The sequence below is a fragment of the Eschrichtius robustus genome, chromosome 1 (genome assembly GCF_028021215.1).
Source record: "Eschrichtius robustus isolate mEscRob2 chromosome 1, mEscRob2.pri, whole genome shotgun sequence".
Classification (NCBI taxonomy): domain Eukaryota; kingdom Metazoa; phylum Chordata; class Mammalia; order Artiodactyla; family Eschrichtiidae; genus Eschrichtius; species Eschrichtius robustus.
In genome coordinates, this window is record NC_090824.1 from 170623823 (window position 1) to 170641266 (window position 17444).

The 17444-nt window shown below is 42.3% G+C and overlaps 1 long non-coding RNA gene and 1 pseudogene across 1 annotated transcript in view; both read right to left on the reverse strand.

Annotated features, from left to right (window-relative positions):
* Positions 1-17444, reverse strand: part of LOC137761331 (uncharacterized) — a 71820-nt gene that overhangs the window by 37680 nt on the left and 16696 nt on the right. The gene's annotated exons all lie outside the window — the stretch shown is intronic.
* Positions 3801-5015, reverse strand: LOC137761302 (ornithine decarboxylase pseudogene; annotated as a pseudogene).

A 17444-nucleotide genomic window follows, 5' to 3' on the forward strand; every position in this document is an offset into this window, starting at 1 on the left:
AAAGAGTGCTACCCTATGATCCTGCAGTTTCCCCTAAAATTATAGGCCGACAGGTCCAGAAGTCGAAAAAACACACGCACCCAAGCGGGCACAGCAGCACCATTTACAATACCCAAGATGTGGAGACATACAAAATGTCCATGGACAGATGAACAGATAAAAAAGAAATGATCAATGTACACAGTGGTATACAATTCCTCCATGCAAAAGAATGAAATAATGGCAATTGCAGGAACATAGATAATCTTACAGATAATCATACGAAGTGAAGTAAGTGAGAATCAGTAAGACAAATATTATATGAACTCACTTATAGTTGGAATCTATAAAGACACATCATTGAAATAATTGAAAAACATAAACAGTCTCAGAGAGTTTAAAAAACCCCAAACTTATGGTTACCTAATGGGACAGAAGGAGTTAAGGGATACATTACGAGGATGGGATTAAAAATACAAAATATTTCGTATAACTAAATATCAACAAGAATCTATGTATACCTAGGAACGACTATCAACACTCTCTAATAACCTAAATGGGCAAAGAAGCCAAACATGTATACATATGTGGATATGTATAATTGAAAATGGTTCTGTATCCCTACAACATACATAATACTGTATATCAATGTTATTCCAAAAAAATAGAAATTATTCTAATTAATTAAACTGTCATAATGAGGCACAAGATTTGAGTGTTTGTTCTGCACATTCCTTTCTAATTTATAAACCCCAAAGAGGATTTCCCATAAGGCTCTGGCTGCTGGCCTAAGCAGAGTTCAGTCTGAGGAAATCCTGCGCCTCATGAACGTTTCTCACAAAGGAACCTCAAAAACATTTCTTATGAGCACTTAATATTCCCAAGGACTCCTGGACTCTAAATGATACCTGACATCATAAAATGTCCAGGCTTAAGTGTTCCAAAATCATTGAAAACAGGGCCGACTTTCAAAGGAGACATTTTCAACAGGTAAATTCTACTCACACTGATTATGAATAAAAACAGCCCATAAGCACATGTTCAACATAGCCGTTACCAAAGACATTCAAATCATAATCACAATGAGGGATCTCCTTGCACCAGTTGGAAAGGCGATCATCGAAAATGTACAATGAATAAATGATGTAGAGGGCTGGTGGGTTGCAAATTTTAACAGTCAATTTAGAGAACAACAAGGAAGTGCTTTCAAACTTAAAATTTGAGCTACCATATGATCCGCCATTGCCACCCCTAAGAGTATATGTGCAGAAAACCAGAATTTGAAAAGACATATGCACCCAAGTGTGCACTGTAGCACCATTTACACGAGCCAAAACATGTAGGCACACAAATGTCTAGGCTGGATGAACAGATAAAGAACTGACACATGTAAGCAATGCAATAACACTCAGACATTTAAATAAATGATATTATGCCATTTGCAGGCATATTGAAAACCTAGAGATAATCATACTAAAGAAATTAAATCAGATTTTAAAAATCTAATATCATATTGCTTATAGGTGGAATCAAAAAATACACAACACTGAACTAATTAGAGAACACTGAAACAGGCTCATTGAGTTGGAAAACAAACATATGGTTGCCAAAAAGGACAGAAGGGGTCAAGTGATAAATTAGGAGGATAGAATTAACAAATACACTGTATTCCAATAAAAGAGATAATCAAAAAGGACCTATGTATACCAGGGAGTTCTATCAACACTCTCTAGTAACCTAAATTTGTTCTCTAAGTCTGAGTTTTTCTGTTTTTTTGCTGGGTCCTCAGCATGAGAGATCTTAGTTCCCCAACCAGGGATCGAATCCACACCCCTTTAGAGTCTTAACTTCTGGACTGTCAGAAAAGTGGTTTTTGTCATACTGAGTGAAGTAAGTCAGACAGGGAAAGAGAAATATTGTATGATATCGCTTACATGCTCAATCTTAAAATAATAATAGAAATGAACTTATTTACAAAACAGAAAAACTCACAAACTTAGAGAACAAATTTAGGGTTCTGGGAGGGATGGGTGAGTGGGAGGGTTAGTTAGGGAGTTTGGGATTGACATGTACCCACTGCTATATTTATTTATTTATATTTTTAAAAAATTAAAAAAAAATTTTTTTCACAGGAGAACACGGTTTCTTTTATTTATTTATTTATTTTTGGCTATGTTGGGTCTTCGTTTCTGTGCGAGGGCTTTCTCTAGTTGCAGCAAGTGGGGGCCACTCTTCATCACGGTGTGTGGGCCTCTCACTATTGCAGCCTCTCTTGTTACGGAGCACAGGCTCCAGACGTGCAGGCTCATTAGTTGTGGCTCATGGGCCTAGTTGCTCCGCGGCATGTGGGATCTTCCCAGACCAGGGCTCGAACCCGTGTCCCCTGCATTGGCAGGCAGATTCTCAACCACTGCGCCACCAGGGAAGCCCCCCCACTGCTATATTTAAAATGAATAACAAACAAGGACCTACTGTATAGCACAGGGAATGCTGCTCAATATTATGTAACAACCTAAATGGAAAAGAATTTGAAAAAGAATAAATACATGTATATATATAACTGAATCATTTGTCTGTACACCTGAAACTAACACAATATTGTTAATCAACTATACTCCAATATAAAATAAAACTTAAAAAGAAGTTTATGTTAATTGTTGACAAGGATTTACAATTACTCTTTCATTATTTTCTGTTGGTTGTTGTTGTTGTAGTTCCTTTGTTTTTGTTTTGTTTTTGTTTTTTTGGTTTTTTTTGATGCGGTATGAATTCACTCTTTTTCTGTACCTTTTGTGTAACTACAATAGAGTTTTTCTTAGTAGTTTCCATGATATGTACATAAAATATACTTAAGTTAATAACTAATCTTTAATTTTATAAAATAACAATTTTAGGTATATTTTATATATATTTCCTCATTATTTTATGTAACAATATATTATCAATCTCCAGAAAAATATTTGTGTGTATACACATACAAATATATACAAATATACACATATCTATATCTATCTCTCTATATACATCTCTACACACAAATATACATATGTATACATATACACAGATGTGTATTGGAATTTTTTAATTGATATAAAACATTTGTTATTATATTTAAGGAAATAGCTTGATTTTCTTTTTCTTCAAATCTGTATTATCTATATAAGGAGTTCATGGTAATTTTTTTTATATAGGCTTTTCTCATGTGTTGTTAGATTTATTTTTATTTTTATTTATTTTATTTTATACTTGTAAAATTAGAGGCTTCCTTTTTATGTACTTTGTAACTGCTTGGAATGTGTCTGTATGAATTGTGTACTATATGCTTATGTTATACTCTTTACAATATTTTGTTGTCTTATTTTCTGTAACAAATTTCCATTGATTCCTTGGGCTTACTAGATATACATTCATATGCTCTGCAACTGGAGATGATTTTAATCCTTTTCCAATGGTATTTTTTTTACTGATACCTCAAAGTGTTAAGTAAGTTGGGTGATCATGTCTCCTAGTGATCTCTCTGACAATGAGAGGAAATTATTTATTATTTCTCTGTAGGTGAACTAGTGTTGGGGGGCCTGTGATATTTCTTTGAGTAAATATGCATGAATATATTTTTTTTAATTTCAAGACACTTTATTTTAAAACAGGTCACAACACTAAGCTTCTGGCCCATTCTGCCAATGCACAAGCTACAAATGCTTGCTCAGCAGTTGAGGGGCATGCTTTAGTAGCATGTTTGAAAAGTGAATAAAAATCCATATAAGACAAATATTCAAATAGTTTCCATAGGAACACAGATAAGTATGACCCCATCACCTAGTCTTCCACATTGTTGCATCTGTGCCAACCCTATTCACAGAGACATCTCAAAACTCACAGTAATTAAGTTAAATGGTCCCCCCCAAACCCTTAAATCAAGCTAAACTCGCAGTTAACAGCTACAAGAATGGTATCTACACATTAATACAAGCTGAAGCACAGGCTGCTGGGTGCCGTTTCATTCCACTCTCCCAAGCACAGGACACAGGCACGGTGCCAACATCCTGCTCCTCTATGCTGGGTGGGAAATCGTGGTTCTGGATTTGCTGCATCAGTTACCATGTTGGCCCTGACATCACATAGTAGATGGTCGGTCTCTGGAATCCATTGAAAGTGGAAGCAGCAGCGACAGTGTAAGCACCCATGTTTTCAAAGAGCATCCAATCGCCCACATGCATCTTGGGAAAGTTACAGTGCTCAACCTTGCAATCCAGGCCATCACAGGTCTGTCCCCAGATGCTGGGTGAATAATACTTCTCATCTGGTTTGGGTCTCTTCTGCATAAGAGGCTTCACATGTGCATTATTGTAGAGGATGCAGTTGAATGATCCATATACTCCATCATTCACATAATACATAAATGTCTGTTCACTTGACTCATCATCAGAGCCTGTCTGTTCCTTTAATACGAGTTTTTTGGCAATGATATTAACTGCTAGCATGAAAGCTGATGCAACATGGTATCTGCCTGGCTCAGCTATCATTCTCACTCCAGAGTCTGATGGAAAATACTTGTCCAATGCTGGGTTGATTACACTGGTGATCTCTTCAAATTTAAGCTTTACATCCTCAGATACAGGAAAGCCACCACCAGTATCAAGCAGATACATGTCGAAACCAACCTCAGCTCCCATGTCAAAGACACAGTGGGCATCAGAGATGGCCTGCACGAAGGTCTCCAGATCAGTACAACCACCTCCCACGTGGAAGCTGACACCAATGACATCAATATCTAGCTCTTTCGCCCGTTCCAAAAGAAGCCTGCTGGTTTTGAGTGTGGCACCAAATTTGACACTGAGGCGACAGACTGCTTTGGAATCATCAGTGGCAACCCGCAAAACCAACTTGGCCTTTGGATGTGCCCTGGCAACTTTCATCAACTCAACTTCACTATCAAAAGTCATCATCTCGGGCTTCCCTGGTGGCACAGTGGTTAAGAACCCGCCTGCCAATGCAGGGGACATGGGTTCAAGCCCTGGTCTGGGAAGATCCCGCATGCTGCAGAGTAACTAAGCCTGTGTGCCACAACTAGTGAGCCTGCGCTCTAGAGCCCATGAGCCACAACTACTGAACCTGCGTGCCACACTACTGAAGCCCGGGCGCCTAGACCCCGTGCTCCGCAACAAAAGAAGTCACTGCAATGAGAAGCCTGCACACCGTAACGAAGAGCAGCCCCTGCTCGCAACTAAAGAAAGCCCGCGAGCAGCAACGAAGACCCAGTGCAGCCAAAAATAAATAAATAAATAAATAAATGTCCTGAGGTCGGTAACACAAAAATTCAAAACTGGGCAAATTTTCAAGAAGACAATTTCAAGACATAAATTTTACTCACACTGAAAAAAAAAAAAAGGACATGGCAAAATGCTTAATATCACAAATTATTAGAGACATGCAAGTCCTAACTACAAAAAGTAGGGGAGAAGGAAGGAGACACAAGCCCTTGGGTGTTTGTCCAGGCACATTCTACTCTAATTTCCAATCAGGAAAAGGACTTTCCCTAAGGCTCAGCTTGCCCCAATTACCAGAGTGGGGCATGCAACAACAACATGAAAACTGGTGCTTGGGGGCCCTGCATATTCACAAGGCCCTCGAGGCTGTAAATGACAGGCTGAAAATGACACCTGTGTCTCTGGGTTAGTTATGGAAAACAAATTCAAAACGAGGCAGGATTTCAGGAACCAGATATCAAGATGTAAATTTCCCGCACAGTGATTTTATATATTTTTTAAAAAGTGCACCAGAAGCTACTCAACATCGGAAATTGTAGGCTAATGCAAAAAAGGTATACCTAATTGTAGGCTAATGCAAAAAAGGATACCTAGAATGAGGTATCACCTCTCACCAGTCAGAATGACCATCACTACAAAGTCTCAAAGGAAGAAATGCTGGAGAGAGGTGAAGAAAAGGGAACCTTGTTACACTGTTGCTGGGAATGAAATTTGCTAACAGGCACTCTGGAGAACATTATGAATGTTCCTTAAAAATAGAAAAATAGAACTACCTTAGGATCCAGCAAATCCACTCCTGGGTGTAAATCCGGGGAAAACCAGAAATCAACAAGACACATGCACCACAACATTCACTGTAGCACTGTTTACAAGAGGCTAGACTTGAAAGCAACGAAAGTGTCCATCGAAGGATGAATGGATAAAAAACAAGTTGTACATATATACAATGGAATATTACTCAACTATGAAATGAATGAAATAAGGTCATTTGCAGCAACTTGGTTGGACCTTGATATACTCATACTAAGTGACATAAATCAGACAGAGAAAGGTAAATGTCATATGATATCACTTAGAGGTAGAATCTAAAAATTGATACAAATGAACTAACTTACAAAACAGAAACAGAGTCACAGATTTAGAAAACAAACTTATGGCTACCAATGAGAAAGGTGGGGAGGAGGCATAAATTAGGAGGTTTAAATTAGCATACATATTCTTTTTTTTTTATAAGCACATATTTAATTTTTATTTATTTATTTATTTATTTTTGGCTCTGTTGGGTCTTCGTTTCTGTGCGAGGGCTTTCTCTAGTTGTGGCAAGCGGGGGCCACTCTTTATCGCGGTGCGCGGACCTTTCACTATCGCGGCCTCTCGTTGCGGAGCACAGGCTCCAGTCGCGCAGGCTCAGTAGTCGTGGCTCACGGGCCTAGTTGCTCCACGGCATGTGGGATCTTCCCAGATCAGGGCTTGAACCCGTGTCCCCTGCATTGGCAGGCAGATTCTCAACCACTGTGCCACCAGGGAAGCCCAGCATACATATTCTTATACAGAGAAAATAGATAATCAATAAGGACCTACTATATAGCACAGGGAATATGACTCAACAGATTCTAATAACTGAAAAAGAATATGTAAGAATATGTTATGAATCCAAAAAAGAATACATAGACGTCTTTGTATAAGTAATTCCAGTTGCTGTACTCAAAAGAGGAACACAACTTTGTAAGTCAGCTATACTCCACTATGCAATGAAAATTAAATTCAAAAAAAAAAAAAGAGAGAGAGAAATAGTTTCTAAATTGCTTCAGGCGCAGTGCCCCAAACTGGAGTCACATCCCTGGAGCCAGAACTGGCTTGGGTCCCAAGGCTGCACTGTCATTGGGCTGAGGTGGGGAGACAGTGCCAGCAAATGAGGGGCCCCTGGAATTGTACTGGCTGACCCCACTACATAGATCCAAAATCTCCAAGTCCAGGCAAACCGCCCTACTGCTAAAACATGGCTCAGACACCCAATGGATGGTGGATTCCCTGGGCTGGAAGAGATTTAAAAAGTCACCTGGTCTCCCCATCTGCTGGTGTTGGGGTTCACATCTCTAGCCTTTTTTTAGAGTCGCCCCACCGGCTGAAGACAGTACCCTCAACAGCCAGTTTTGCACGTCTTGGAATTTGTCCGGGGGGGATGAATGGGAAGGTGGGGAAGGAATGAGACACAAGCCCTAGGGTCTTGGACAGGCACATTCCACTCTAATTTCCAATCAGGAAAAGGACTTTCCCTAAGGCTCAGGTTGCCCCAATTACCAGAGTGGGGTATGAAGAAATCCTGCCGCTTTGTGGCCAATTCCCGAAACGACAAATTGAAAACTGGTGCTTGGGAGAACTGCAGAGTCACAAGGCCCTCGAGGCTGTAAATGCCACCTGCATCTTGGGGTTAGTTATCGAAAATGACTTCAAAACAGGGCAGAATTTCGAGAAGCAGATATCAAGATGTAAATTTCATTCACAGTTTTTTTTGTTTTTTTTTTTTAAAGCCCACCAAAACCTGCTCAACATCGCAAATTTTAGGGAAATGCAAAAACACTACAAGGAGGTATTACCATTGAGGCAGGATGACCATCAGCACAAAAGTCTAAAGGAAGAAATGCTAGAGAGTACGGGGAGAATATAGAACCGTGGCACACTGCTGCTGAGAATGTAATTGCTAACTGCCGCTCTGAAGAACAGTATGAGATTCCTTAAAAATCGAAAAATAGATCTACCAGAGGGTCCGGCAATTCCACTCCTAGGTGTAAATCGGGGAAAACCAGATTTCGAAAAGACACATGCACCCCAACATTCACTGTAGCACTGTTTCCAAGAGCCTAGACTAGGAAGCAAAGAAAGTGTCCATCGAAGGATGAGTGGATAAAGAAGATGTGGTACTTATGTACAATGGAATATTACACAACCATGGATATGAATGAAATAAGGCCAGTTGCAGCAACTCGGGTGGACCTATATACGATCATACTAACTGACATAGAGAAAGAGACTTATAATATCACTTACAGGTGGAATCTAAAAATGGATGCAAATGAACTAACTTACAAAACAGAAACAGAGTCACAGATTTAGAAAACAAGTTTATGGCTACCAAAAGGGGAAGGTGAGGGGGGGGGAGGCATAAACCAGGAGGTTGAAATTAGCATACATACACTTCCATAGAGAAAAGAGATAATCGATAAGAACCTACTGTATAGCACATAGAACTTGACTCAACACACTGTAATCACCAGAAAAGAATACATAAGACCGGTAAGAATCTGAAAAAGAATATATAGATGTCTCTCTGTAAGTGAATCAAGTGGATGTACACCAGAAATAAACACAGCATTGTAAGTCAGCTATACTCCACTATAAAAATAGAGATAAACTACAAAAAGAGAGAGAGAGAAATTCTTACTAAATTCGTTCAGGGGCGGTGACCCAACCTGGTGTCACATCATCTAGACCCAGAGCTGGCTAGGGTCCTAAGGCTGGACACTCCTGGGGCTGAGCAACCTATGAGGATGTGACAGCGAATGCAGCCCCATTGGAGTTGTACCACCTGGTCCCCACTCCATGGGTCCCAAATCTCCAGGTGCAGGGGAGCCAACCTACAGCCAAACATGCCTGTGACCCCAAGGATGGTGGACTGTCTGGTTGGGAAGAGTTTGGAAAAGTCGCCTCTTCTCCACATCTCCTGGTGGTGGGGTCCCCCCCCCAGCCTCTTTCCTTAAAGTCTCCCCACCTGGGGAAGACAGCACCCTCAACAGCCAGTTTTGCACGGCTTGGAATTTGTCCGGGGGATGGGGGGAAGGGGGGGAAGGAATGAGACACAAGCCCCAGGTGTTTGGAGAGGCACATGCCACTCTAATTTCCAATCAGGAAGAGGGCTTTCCCAAAGGCTCAGGTTGCCCCAGTAACCAGAATGGGGCTAGAAGCAATCCTGCTGCGCTGTGGCAGGTTCCCCGAAACAGGGACACTGCAATTCACAAAGCCTACAGGGCTGTAAATGACACCTATCCTCCACAAACGTCTTGGGGTAAGTAATCGAAAAGGACTTGAAAACAAGGCAGAATTGCAGGAACCAGATTGCAAGAGGTAGATTGGACTCGCCTTTAAAGCACATGAAAAGCTGCTCAACATCGCCAATGATTCAGCTGGCCAAAAAGGGCGTACTGGTTTTTCCTTAATATATTAAGGAATTAAATGACAAACTGATGTTTTCTCTAAGTAACAAACTGACGCTGACCTTACTAAGGCCTTGATGCTGTCCCTAACTGAGGCCCTGACACTGAGCCTAAATCCCTGAGCTGTCCCTCATCATCCTCAACCTATCCCTAGGTAATGACTTGATGCTCTTCCCTAGCTAGCGCCCTGACTCTGTCCCTAACTAATGAACTGACGCTCTTCCTAAGGCCCAGATGCCATCCCTAACTAACACTCTGGTGCTGACATTAACTAAGGCCCTGACACTGTCCCTAACTAAGGCCCTGACAGTGCCCCTATCACCCTGAACTGGTCCCTAACTAATGGCCTGGTGCTGCCTGAAGGTAATGTCCTGAGACTGTTCCTAACTAATGTCCTGACACTGTCCCAAACTATTACCTTGATGCTCTCCCTAACTAAGGCCCTAACACAGTCCTTATCTAAGGCCCTGATGCTGTCTCTATCTCCCTGAATCTGTCCTTAACTAATGACCTGATGCTGTCTATAAGTAATGAGCTGACACTGTCCCTAACCATCACCCTCATGCTGTCTCTAACAAAAGCCTGACACTGACCTAAGTGCCTGATGCTGTCCACTAGTAAAGCCCTAAACCTGTCTCTAAGTAACGACCTAATGCTGTCCCTAAATAAAGTACTGATGTTTTTCCCCAGCTCTAGCCCTGATGCTGTCCTTAACTAATGACCTGATGTTATCTGTAAGTAATGACCTGATGCTGTCCCTAACACCTGACACTGTTGCGAACTATTGCCCTGATGCTGCCCCTAACTAAAGCCTGATGCTAACCCTAAAAGTCCCTGACGCTGTCTCTATCACCCTGAACCTGTCCCTAAATAACAAGCTGATGCTTCCTCTAAGTAACAAACTGATGTCCCTAAATAAGGCCCTGACGCAGTCTGTAACTATCACCCTGGAACTGTCCCTAGGTAACGACCTGAGGCTCTTCCCTAGCTATTGCCTTGACACTGTCCCTAACTAACACCCTGATGCTGTCCCTAACTAAAGTCTTGATACTGGCCCTAACTATCACTCTGAACCTGTCCCTAACTAACAACCTGATACTGCCTGTAGGTAAAGACCTGATGCTGTCCCTAATACCTGACACTGTCCCTAAGAATCTGACACTGTTCCTTACTAAGACCCTAACACTGTCACTTACTAATGCCCTGACACTCCCTAACTAATAACCTGAAGCTGTCCTTCACTAATGCCTGATGGTGAACCTAACTAAGGCCCTCACGCTGTCCCTAAATAAGGGCCTGATGCTGTTATTAACTGAAGCCCTGACGCTGTTCCTATCTCCCTGAACCTCTCCGTAACTAATGACCTGAGGCTGTCTGTAAGTAATGGCCTAATGCTGTCCCTAACCAATGCCTGATGCTGTCGCTAACTATTGCACTGATTCTGTCCCTAACTAAAGCCCAACGCTGACCCTAAGTCCCTGATGCTGTCTCTAAATGTCCCCCTGAACCTGTCAATAAATAATGACCTGACAAAGTCCCTAACACCTGAGGCAGTACCTAACTAAAGTCCTGATGCTGTTCCCTAAGCTCTCGCCCTGACCCTGTCTCTAAATAATGCCTGTAGCTGTCCCTAACTATTGCCCTGATGCTGTCCCTAACTAAAGCCTTACCATGTCCCTAACTAATGCCTTGACGCTCTCCCTAATGATCACCCTGATCTGACCATAAGTCCCTGATGCACTCTATAACTATTGCCCTGAACCTGTTCCTAAATAACGACCTTTCCCTGTTCCTAACTAAATTCCTGATGCTGTTCCCTACCTATCCCTCTGAACATGTCCCTCAATAAGGAACTGATGGTATCCCTAACTAAAGACCACATGCTGTTCCCTATCACCTTGAACATGTCCCTAAGGGTCTAACGCTGTCCCTAACCCTAACCCTGAGACTGTGACTATGTCCCTGATTCTGTCCCTAATAATCACTTTAAACCTGTCTCTAAGTAATGACCTGATGCTGTCCCTAAGTCCTGATGCTGTTCCCTAGCTTTAGCCCTGACGTTGTCCTTAACTAACCACCCGACAATGTCCCTAACTATCATCCTGACGCTGTCCATAACTAAAGCCTGATGCTGACCCTAACTATCGCCCTGATGCTGGTTTGAACTAAAGCCAGATGCTGACCCTAAAGAAGTCTCTGACACTGTCTCTATTGCCCTGAACCTGTCCCTAAATAAAAACCAGATGTTTTCTGTAAGTAAAGAACTGAAACTGTAACCTAACTTAAGGCTCTGACGCTATCCCTGTCACCCTGAACCTGTCCCTAGGTAACGACCTGATGCTCTTCCCTAGCTATCGCCCTGCCACTGTCCCTAACTAATGCCCTGAACTGTTCCTAACTAAGTCCCTGATGCTGTCCCTAACTAACGTTCTGATGCTGGTCCTAACTAGCACCTTACTCTGACCGCACCAAAGGCCCTGTTGCTGGCCCTAAGACCCTGACGCTGTCCCTAACTCAGACCCTGACGCTGTCCCTAACTAATGACCTGAAGCTGTCCATAATTAATGCATGATGCTGAACCTAAGGTCCTGATGCTGTCCCTAACTATCTCCCTGAACCTTTCCCTAACTAACGACCTGAGGCTGTCTGTAAGTAATGACATAATGCTGTCCCTAACTAACACCGGATGCTGTTGCCAACTATTGCCCTGATTCTATCCCTAACTAAAGCCGACACTGACCCTAACTCAGTCCATGATGTGGTTTGTAACTATCGCCCTAAACATGTTCCTAAATAATGACCTGAGGCTGTCCTTGATGCCAAAAACTTGGCCTCTGTGCACTGGTGCTGAATCAAATCTCAGAGACATCGAGATTGGGATGAAGTAGAAATGAATAACCTTATTGCTTTGCCAGGCAAAGGGGAACTTAGCAAGCCTGTGCCCCTCAAAACTGTGTTCCCAACCTGGGCAGATTTGGTGAGGAGTTTAATAACTGGTTCAAGGGCAGGGTTGCTGATAAGATTAGGGTGTGTGCAGGGCCTGTACTCCTTTAATCTGGCCTCAGGAGGTCTCCTAATGAGTTTCTCTGGTTCCTTTAATCTGGACTCAGGTGGTCTTCTGTGCAATGAAAAATGCTAACCTCTTCCATTTGTTGGGGGTTTTAGTTCTGCAAAGAGCTCAAAGATATTGTTATGTATATCCCTTGAAGAGGAACCAGGACCCTGCCCCAAGGCTACACTATTGTTTTTGGCTATTCCTCCTTTGTCTCTGCATCCCCTCCATTCCCTGATTAGCAACTGTTCGAATCTGCCCTTTGGAATTCAGGAAAGTTCATGGAGGCTGGAGTCTATTCTTTGTAAGAATTGGGTGACACAGAAAGTCTTCTGTGCCAAGGAGTCCAACAGGGTCCTGCTTGGTTTCACTCCCCCCTTTTCTTTGATACTCCTCAATCTTGAGGAGAATAGATGTCCTTCAAGTAGAGGAATAATCGTTTCAGACAGAGACATTAATCATAAACTCAGCAGGGGATCTCGGTTTTAGGGGGACACGTCTTTCATCCCCATTTCGGTTTTATCTTTCCCCAAATCTTACAGGGAACAGGGTGACAACCGCTCTGGCTACTTCCTGCTGAAATGGGGTGTAGGCCTGCCTAAATTTTGGGGAATGGATACCGAATTAGTAATATTTGAGTTCCAAGTCCTGGATCCGATTCTTGTATGATTAAGATCTCAATCCCTTGGTCCGCCATTTTGGTGCAACAGACCCAGTTAGAAGTAGGAGGAGTGACAACTGGAACTTCCAGAATGGTCACTTAGTTTTACCTTGGATGTCTGAATCATGGTTATTCCATTTTGAATTGCAAATGTATTCCCCTCCTGAATGGTCAAAGCATATGTACAATGCATTTCAAAGGCCACAAAACAGGCTGCTTTGGTCAGTAAAGTTTAAGTTAAACCATGTATAAGTCAAAGTGACTTCCTCATATCTCAATATGTGCAGGTTGTTTTTTTCATCATTTTCCATTTTGATTGCAAGTCTTTCAATAGAAAACATTGATAAAAATACCTATCCCTCAATGCCGGGATGATTCAGCTGTTTGCCCCAAGAGTAGATTATGTCCATCAGGGCTAGGCCTCCTTTCTATTTGCCTAGTTAATCCACGTTGGGGAAAACTGATCACGTGTCATGAACAAGCTCAGAGGTATGTTAATGAGGAAACACTTTATAGGACATACATTTTATCATTTATACCCAATTGTCACACAAGCATTGTACACGTGCTTTGAGGCCTAAAACAAGCAGTGATACATCATAAGTAATTACACTCTGATAACTTCTCTAGGTAATTTCCATTTCCTCCTAAACATCAGGGCAAAACTGTGGCTAACACAATAACTTTCAAAAATACAGACTTCAATTAACAGAACTAGAATTTCCTATCTATTGAAGCATAATCTTTTTTTCCTAAAATTACCCTCATCTCCATCAAACACAGACAAATCAAGACATCTGTTTCCAAAATAAGTCTGGTTCATTGACCACATAGGCTCCTCCATATTGTCTCTGGTGTAATTCCTCAGAAGGAGCCTCAGACTAAATTCCTGAAAGGCCTCTCAAGGCCAGGAAAGCCATGCCAAGGGCTAGCCATCAGATTCTGCCTTGGTGCATTTCTCTTTCTAGAAGTCCCCAAAATATTGAGATTCCTGGACATGCCATGAGATAGTCTTTCCCATTCACCTGATAAGATTGTTCAGAACCCAAGTGTCTCCAATATCTGGAGAGACCAGGAAGAGAGAAAAGAAAAATATTTCAATTTCACCTATAGAAGTATAATTTACCCAATTGCTCTAAGTCATAAGTAGCTTGAGGGGAATGGCTCCCCTATGTCTGGAAAACACAGATCAAAACCAGTAATAATAATAAAAAAAATTATGACCATATTCACCAGTTCACTCAGTAACTAATTCTTTTGTTAACTTTTTATGAAGTCATCAGATTCTCCATAAAGATTTTTAATTTCTTACCCAGTTTGGTGGTATGATATGAAATTTATCACAGACCTGTGTTTGTCAAAAGGTCCTTCACATAAATCTTCTTGAAGATGGAGCACTTTTGCAAAAGTGTTAGAGCACAACAATAACTGTCTATAAATCACGGAATGACTTGAAAGGTCACAGTTAAACATTTGATCACAGTGTAATTGACAAAAGAAACTTAGTTATCGCTGTGACATGCAACATTTAAAAATAACTAGAATTATGAATGATAACATTTTGCCAGGACACACTAGATGTTTAGGAATTCCTTGTAATTTAACATACTAATCAAACATTTCTCTGAAATGCCTCAGGGGCCTTCTAAAGCATCTCAAAGTTAGCTGGAGGTCAAAAGAACTGTTAGAATCTGCCAAACACATGTGCAACAACTACTGAAGCCTGCGCACCTAGAGCCTGTGCTCTGCGACAAGAGAACCACCGCAATGAGAAGCGCACACACTGCAATGAAGAGTAGCCCCCACTTGCCACAACTAGAGAAAGGCCACACGCAGAAACGAAGACCCAACACAGCCAAAAATAAATAAATATATTAAAAAAAAAACTGCCAAACAATACTTACTCACTTAACCAAAGTGAAGAGATTTCAAAGGCAAATACAGATCACCTAAAGGCAAAGGAGCTCACAAGCTGTTATCAAAAGGAGTGATCCAAGAAAACTTTGGAGGGAGAAACCAAATCCACTCTTGCACTAGCCCACTTCCAAGAAAATCTATTTACCCAGCTAAATTTAATCCAATCTTAGAAAATCCTGATCACGCACAACGCTTTTCTCAGTGTCCCCATTTCACAAACTTTCCATCATCTTCTATATCCATCTTATTTTGCCCCTTATTTTTTCCCCATTCAGAAACAACCAGCTCTAGGACAAAAGACTTTCTTTTCTCTTTGTACCATCAGCCTGTCACTTAGCTGCTCATTTTCTTTATTATGTAGTTTCATAAATGCTTGAACATATGGAACTTCTTTTGTCTTTTTCCTCCTGTGACAAAACAACTCTGGCTGAAGGATAGTATAGTAATTTAGGCTACCATTCAAAGACCACCTTTCCTCATTCTCAAGAATGTACATTGGCCACACAAAATTACAACAGAATTTCATTCTTTTCTTAGTCATAGGTTTACAACTATAGGTAGACCAGTCTGCCAGGATTTTGCACAGGTGGCTACCAGGTGGAACTGAAGAAGCGCTTCCCATGTTTGATCGATAGAACACTCATGTGTGGACTAAGAACAAAACAAAATACTCGCCAGTAATGGAAGCCTCAAACCAAAGGAACCAAAACCCAAACAGTAACCAAAAACCAAACAGCACCAAGACTCAAATCGGCTTCCAAGTCTCAACTTAGCCTGTGACCTCTGTCCAAGTGGTGCACCTTCCAAATGAGATTTCCTGAAATGAAAAATCACCCAAATGGGAATCAAGGTTCCCCCAAATGTACAGGGCTAAAAGGACCTCAGAGGGCATGCCGGGGGTGTTACCACACACTGGTCAAGGTGTCGCAATACCCCAAATGCTCCTTTTCTGGTTCCCCAAAATAATTCTTTGGAGTAGGACATTCAGGGCGGTCCAAGCAGGAGGAAGAAAGGAACGTCCTCAAGGCAAAGATGGCCTCGGCAGCTTCTAGGGTGGTCCCTCTTTTGCCATCTACTCCTGCCCCAGAGTTCCAACTGCTGGGATGGTGGATAGGGTATAACTGGGGCTTGGCCCTTCCAGGCAAGGGTCCCAGGAGATCTGGCCTCTAAAGGAATTCTCCAACCCTCCACGCTCTTGAAAGAGGCTAGCGTGGAGAAAGTCTCGGAGCATCCGATCAAGTCAGGGGACCCACAGGGGCCGTCCCCAAGTCAGCCCCACATTGGATGCCAAATTTGATGCCGAAAACTCGGCCTCTGTGCACCAGTGCCAAATCGAATCTCAGAGACAGGGTTTTGGATGAAGTAGAAAAAGCATAGTTTTACTGCTTTGCCAGCCAAAGGAGGACACAGAAAACTCATGCCCTCAAAAACTGTGTTTCACAATGTGGGAGGGTTCTGTGAGGAGTTTTATAGCAATGGTTTAAGGGCGGAGCTGCTTATAAGGATTAGGGTATATGCGGGACCTGCACTCCTTTAATCTGGCCTCAGGTGCTCTCTTGATGATCTTCTCAGGAATGAAGAATGCTAAAATCTTCCATGGGGTGGGGGGGTTAGTTTGGTAAAGAGCTCGAAGATATTGTTATGCTTATCCCTTGAGGCAGAACCAGGACCCTGCCCCAAGGCTGAACTATTGTTTCTTGACTGTTCCTCCCTTATCTCTGCATCCCCTCCCTTCCCTGATTAGCAACTGTTCGAATCTGCCCTTGGGAACTCAGGGAAGATCATGGAGCCTGGAGTCTTTCCCCAACAAACAAGAAACAGGAGACATGGGACAGGCTTCCATGCCCAGGTGCCCCACAGGGTCCTGCTCGATTTCACCACTAGGCCCTGACCCTGACACTAACTATGGTCCTGAGCTGTCTGTAATGGCTTGAGTTTTCCCTAACTATGGATTTAACTCTCTCTCTAACTAAGGTCCTAATGCTGTACCTGACTCAGGACTGAGGCTGTCTAAGGCCCAGACGATGTCCTTAACTAATGGCCTGAACTGTCTCTAAGGCCTTGACACAGACCCTAAGTAAGGTCCTTATGCTGTCCCTAAGGCCCAGAGGCTGTCCCTAACAAAGACCCTGCGGCTGTCCCTAACAAAGGCCCTCAAGTTATCTTTAACTGAGCGCCCCCCCAACCAGACTCTGTCCCTAAGGACTTGACTGTTTCTAACTAAGACCCTGAGTCTGACTTTAACTAATGGCCTCCTTCCCTAACTATGCCCCTGACACGGTCCCTAATAACCTGAGCTGTCCCTCATTAATGCCCAGATGCTGTCCATAACTGACGACCTGAAGATGGCACTAAGG